Raw genomic sequence first — 6765 nt, forward strand, 5'->3', positions numbered from 1 at the left:
TGTTCACCGCATGGGCCACCGAGACTCTTCCAGAGTGCGAGGCGGGAATCGAACCCGCAAGCCGAAGGAGTGGGTCCAAAGCCTACGCTTTAGCCCCTACGATCATCATCTCACTTCGACTTTTTAACTGAAAATATTAATTTTCAACCAAACATTTGCATTTTTATCCAAGAAATATGTAATTTTTTTTTTCTAAATAAGGTGAATTTTAAAATAAAAAAAAAACAAAATTCCAAGAAATTATTTAATTTCCAACCGAACAGTTGCATTTTTATGCAAGAAAGATGGAATCTCTTCAAAAACAGTTTAATTTGAAAAAAGTAGTTCATTTTTCATCCAAAGAAGATTCCTGTTCACCTTCGAACACAAAAATAAGAATTGTAAATAGTAAGCTTAGTTTCTGCTGAATAGTCGAATTTTTAACCGAACAGTATGACGTTTTATCAAGATTTAAAAATTTTCAACCGGGTAGTTGCAGCATTTTTCACCAAGAAAAATACAAATTCTAATAAAACGAGTGAATTTTAAACAAAAAGTCCATTTTCTAAAAATTATTAAAATTTTAAACAAGACACGTGCATTTTTGTCTAAGAAAGATGCAATATTTCCACTAAAAAATTTAATTTTTAAATGAAAAATACAAATTTTTAGAAAGAATAGTTTTAATCCAAAAAAAATTTCAGTCGACTTGTCAGCGGCAAAATACGAATTTTAAATAAAAGTTCAAGGCCATGTGACGAGTAGGTCACGTGACCAGATTCCTACCTTACCGTCACTTTTTTTATTTCGTAACTAATTATCACACAAAGCCTCACATTAAGTTGAAAATTTTGGGATATGAAATAAGAAGCACTATTAAAGGTTCGTCGGGTACTAAATATTAATAATTATGAAAAAAGTAAAAATAAAAACTTTAACAAGAAAAAACTTTTTTTACCTTTTCGTAAATATTTACGACGAGGCCCATCTCTCTTAGTGCTTCCTATTTAGTATTCTAAATTTTAACTCGATGTGGAACTTCGTGTGAAAATAAGTGGGGAAATAAAAAAAGTGTAGATAAGGTAGGAATCTGGTGACGTGACCCACTCGTCACATATCATTAATTTTCTACGTACATAAGTGGAATGAAGGGAAGTGAAAGCAAATAAGAGGGGAAGTAGACGTGTAATAGTATAGAAAATGAGGGAAAATTAAAGGAATGGAATTTAGGGAAAGTAATGGGAAATAATGAGAGGGGAAGTAAGAGAGATTAGGTGAGACAAGTATGAGAAGTGAAGGAGGGAAAAATAGGGGAAGTAAGGGGAAATAAGGAAATAGAAGTATGAGGAGTGTGGTGCGGCTAAACAGTAGAAGTAGGGAAAGTAAGGGAAGGGGAAGTAGGATAAGCAACGGAATCGTAAGTGGAATGCGTGAGGAGAGGGAAAGTAGGATCAGCCTGGAGGAGGGGAAGTGAGAGCTGTGAAGGAAAATGAAAAAAATGATAATAGGGGAAGTGAGATAAAACATGGAGATATAAGGTAGAGAAAGGAGAGGAAGTAAGGTCCGAAAATTGAGAGACAATGATCGGTGGGAAAGAGGCGAATTGAGCAGAAATGAGAAGATGGACAACAGAGAAAGGGGGAAATAATATATGAGGGAAGAGTAACTACCGGAACTGAGGGCGTATAAAAAGTGAGGGGAAAGGTAATTAAGGGGAAATTGAAGGAGAGCTAGTAGGAAAGGTGAGAAGAAATAAGGGAGAAAGTAGAGAAAATGAAGAGCAATAAGGCAGTTTTAGGGGAAATGATTGGAAGTGAGCGAAAGTAAAGTAGGGAAAGATGTGGGAAATGATTAGAGGGGAAGTAAGGGAATTGAGGGGAGGATAGATGAAAACTGACATTTAATTGTGGGAGTAAGGAGACATGCGGAAAGGGAAGTATAGGAATAGAGGAAAGTGGAAGTATCGGAGTGGGGAAAATTAGTAACTGGAAGGGAAAATATAGCAAGTAAGGGGCATTGAGTTGGAAACTTGTGCAAGAAGATTATAATAACATATATTAAAAATATTTCGTATTTAAAAAAATGGCCTTCCTAATTTCTGATTATCCCAGTTATGTAATTTTTTTAATTTCATAGAAACGATAAGCAGCACATTATGGATTACAATAAAAATTTTAATGATTTCTGAAACCATATTTACATTTTCTAATTTAGGATAAACTGAGAGCGGGCAGAGTATAATATTACAAAGAAATTATGAATAAATTAAATTAAATTTTTAAAATTGAAAAATTAAAATGATTAATTAAATTAAAATTAAAATTGAAATAAAACGAATTATTTAGCTTCTCTATTTTTTTATTTAGCCTTGGACAACTGACCTTAATCTGCTTAAGATTCTGATCAAGGTAGGCAGCAAGGAAATTTTCCAGACGTGAATGTAATCATCTAAAATTGGCATAAATAATTTGTGGACTAATTAAGTGTGCGAAACTAAACTGGTTTTGATGCAAAAATTATCCTTTTATATAACAAAGAAAAAAAGTCTTTAGAAATGCTCATTCAAACTTTAATAGAAAAACGAGATTGAACTATTACTTTTTTTATGAAACTCAATAAATTTAATAATAAAAATGAATATATATATATATCACGTTTTCTAAAAAAGATATAAATTTATAACTAAATATTGGAATTTTCAATCCACAATTTAATTTTTGAGTAAGAAGATAATTTTTGAAAGTTTTCTTTTTATTCAGTTTTAAATCATTGAGAATTCATATTTTTCGGTTAAATAAAATTCCGCAGTCTCATAGGAACTCGATTGTTTTTTAGAAATTAAAATTTTCGGTTTTAACTAATATAATTAAATAATAATTTTAAATCAGAAAGTGTAGAAATCTTCCAGATTGTTGTCGAAAATTTCAAAAATCTTTTTAGATTTCCTTCAAAAATAAATTTTTCTGAATAAGAAATTATTTAAAATTTCCATAGGAATCTGAAATAAATTAAAAAAAAATTTTTTATACCCCTTAACATTTTCAAAAATCTTTTAAATATTTTTTAGAAATATTCTAAAAGTTAAATTTCAGCTGAAATTTGTTCAAATTTTTTAAAACTTAAAATTATTTTTAAAATATGGTAAATAGTTTTTGAATTTTGGCTCACATTTTGAACAATTTTTCAAATTTGAAAAATTTACTTTGAAATCATTCAGATTTCTTTTTGGCATTTCAAATTAAAAAATGTTAATTTTAATTAAATTTTAAAATTAAAAAATCATATTTATTTTTCTAGAAATGTTGAGACAATTTGGTTATTCTTCTGCAATATTTCAAAGTTCGTACACTAATTTTAAAATTTTTGGTTAAAATATTCAGAAGTATACAATGTTTTTTTTAGAAAATTCAGGAAACCATTTAAATTGCTTTGAAAGCTTTGTCAATTTTCTCTCAATATTATTTAAAAAAAATAAAAAGTCGTTTAAATTTTTCCAGGAACATTAAGAAATTTCTTTCATATTTAAATAAATTCTAAAATTTTTGAAAATATTTTCAACCTTAAAATTTAGAAGTTTTTCAAAAAACGAAATTTTTCAGACGAATTAAAATTTTTTATAAAAATGCCTAGGAAAATATAAATGATTTTCAATTTTTAAAATTGAATAAAAGGGAATATTTGAAAATATTTCGAAAACTTTCAACAGATTTCTAGAATTGTCGAAAAAGAATGTCAAAGATTTTCGCTTGGTTTTTTTTTATTTAGCAGGATTTATCCAAAGGTAACTAAAGATTGGAAGATTTCAAACAATTTTAAACAAAATATAGGTTATCAAAGATTTTTAAATATAATTTGCAAGCTTTGTAAAAATATTCCAAAGTTTTGAACTGACTAAAAAACTTTCATAAGACACCTATGGAAATTATAAGTGAATCTTATTATAAATTTATTTTATCCTGAAAATATGTACAGATTAAAAAAATTCTAAAAGATTTTTAAAAATGTGTACAAGAATTTGAATGATTTTAAGATAAATATTTAAAGTTGAACATTTTTTTCAAGCTGTTAGCAACAATTAAAAGATAATTCGAAATTTCAAAAAAGATTTTAAAATAATTTAAAGTATACAAGTGATTCCAAAAATTTTTAACGAAATTTAAACTTTGGGAGATTTGGATAACATATTGACAATCAACTTTTTAAGAAAAATTTAAAAAGATTTCGAAAAATATTGACAAAAATAGGGAAGATTTTAACACGACGTTTTAATTATTAAAGTTTTTCATACTATTTGATATATATAATTTGAACTATTTTGTTAAAAAAAATTGTACATTTTTATGAATAAAAGAATCTGTATTAAATTATATACCGAAGATTGCAATAGAAACAATGTGACAATGAATTAACAAGAATTGTAAAAATGTTATTTGTTCTCAAATAAAACATGTAATTAAAGTTTTTCTTTTATTCCATATTAAAAAATTTTTTTTAAAGAAATTGGTGTGTAACTGATTAAGTATTTCACACTACAATGGGCATAAAAAATTATTTATGAAGGTCGCGTGGCGTCACCGTAAAATAGAGAAAATCATACGATCACTCATTATAAAATTGTTAATGACCCCTCTTGTCTAAAGGCCATTCGATCATCCTTGATGGACTTGATCACTGATATCATACCCTTGAATCATATGGTTTTAAATTCAAAGCAATATAATTATATTTCAAATTTTTTGACAATCACGTTTTCTGTAATTAAATGCTTACAAGAGAAGTTTTTGATCGAATTTAATTGCGTCATTTTATTCAAATGTTCTGCAAAAATTCCAAGGAATCGAAGATGACTGATCCTAAGCTTATAATAGATCTTCCACGTGAATCGCAGAATTAAATATATGTATATGATTAAGGTGTAGCTCAAGCAAGATTTATTTGATTTCATTGAATCCGAGGAAAAAATATTTAATAGCTTTCTCAAATTTGATAGAAAGAAGTATTATAATTTTTTGGTTGTACCTAAAGAAAATAATTTGCAGTTGATAAAGCGTAATAAAAAAAAATCTGCCTTAGAGTATTGCGCAGCCCAATGTATCACAGCCCTACAAGGTGTAGTTTAATGTATTGTAAAATACTGTCGCGCAGCCCCGTCCACCGCAAAAATGTACTGCGCACACTTTTGTTCAATAGAAGACCACTGCGCATCCGGGCGTATCACAAAGCTGTACTGCGCATAAGTTTGCTCTATAGAAGTATGACGCAGAGCTCACAGACCTGAAACGCCGCAACGATGCCGCACGAGGGGAATCGTCCCCCGCCAGGTGCCAGATCGTGGATGAAATTTACCCTCACCATACCTACCGCTTGGGAGCCGCAAAACAGAAAGTGCATGATTACCACTGTGAGTTCATATGTAAGCCGAAAATGCACGATTCGACCTCGGAGTTCTGCTGTACGATGATTGCCGATCTGAAGGGTTCGGAAGACTTCGGTGGTCTTCTATTTATATCTTGTTCCCCATTTGAAATAAATTGAAGAAATTGGCGATTTGGATCTATTGCGTGATTCTTAATTTCATGCATACGTCGATTTTCAGGTTATGTTTTCCAGGTGTACATAATATGGATATATATAATAATAATAATAATAATCAAATAATCAAATACATAACTGAAGAAAAAAATTTTTTTAATTGTTTTCAACATGATAGTAAAATTTTAAATAAAAAAATTACATTTTCATCCAAAAAGCTAAATTGTATACTAAAAAGAGGCATTTCTAATAAAATACATGAACTTTGCACAAAAGAAATTTATTTTCCATGAAGACTAATTTTCTGAGCAAAAATTTAATGTTTAATCATAGTTCAATTTCCGACAACAAAGATTACTTTTCTACCAAGAAAGAAGAGTATTCAATACAATACAAAAAATTATAACTAAAAACGATCACTTTTCATTTAAACGTAGAATAGTTAAATTTCTGGTTAAAAAAATTAATTTTTAACCAAAAAGAAAATAAATTTTCTACAAAATAGTTACATTTTCAGAAAACAAATTTATCCAACTAATTGATGAATCAACAACCAAAAAAAAATATGAGAAAAAAAATGTTAAAATTATTTGAAATCGCTCGAAATTATTGAAATTAATTGAAAATTCGTTGGAATGTTTTAAAATATCCTGAAAAATTTTGATTACTTTAAAACAGCTTAAAATTTTTGAAAGCTCTTGAAAATTCCTTACAAGTTTAAAAATACCTTAAAAGCTTTCAAATCCTTTAAAATCTCATACTGAATTATTGAAATCAATTGAAAATGCCTTGGAATCTATTAAAATATCCTAATATATATCAAATCCTTTAAAATCTCATATTAAATGACTGTCAAAAATTGAAAATTCCTTGGAACGTTTTAAAATACTTTCAAATATTTCGAAACCTTCAAAATATTTTGAAAGACCTTGGCATCTTTTAAAGATTTCTAAAGTACTTTGGAATTTTTTTACATAACCCTGCCAAAGTTGTTAAAATTCTTGGAAATTCCTTTAAATTATAAAAATAAGTTGAAAATTCCTTAAGATCTTCCAAAACATCCTCAAATATTAAAAATCTTTAAAAACCTTTTAAAATCTTAAAAAAATTTTTAAAGCTCTTGAAAATATCTTACAATTCAATAAATACACGGAAATATTTCAAATCCTTTAAAATCTCACAATAAATTATTAAAATAATTTGAAAATTACTTGAAATCTATTAAAATATTCTAAAATATACATCAAATCCTTT

Source organism: Belonocnema kinseyi, chromosome 8, assembly GCF_010883055.1.
Source record: "Belonocnema kinseyi isolate 2016_QV_RU_SX_M_011 chromosome 8, B_treatae_v1, whole genome shotgun sequence".
Taxonomy (NCBI): domain Eukaryota; kingdom Metazoa; phylum Arthropoda; class Insecta; order Hymenoptera; family Cynipidae; genus Belonocnema; species Belonocnema kinseyi.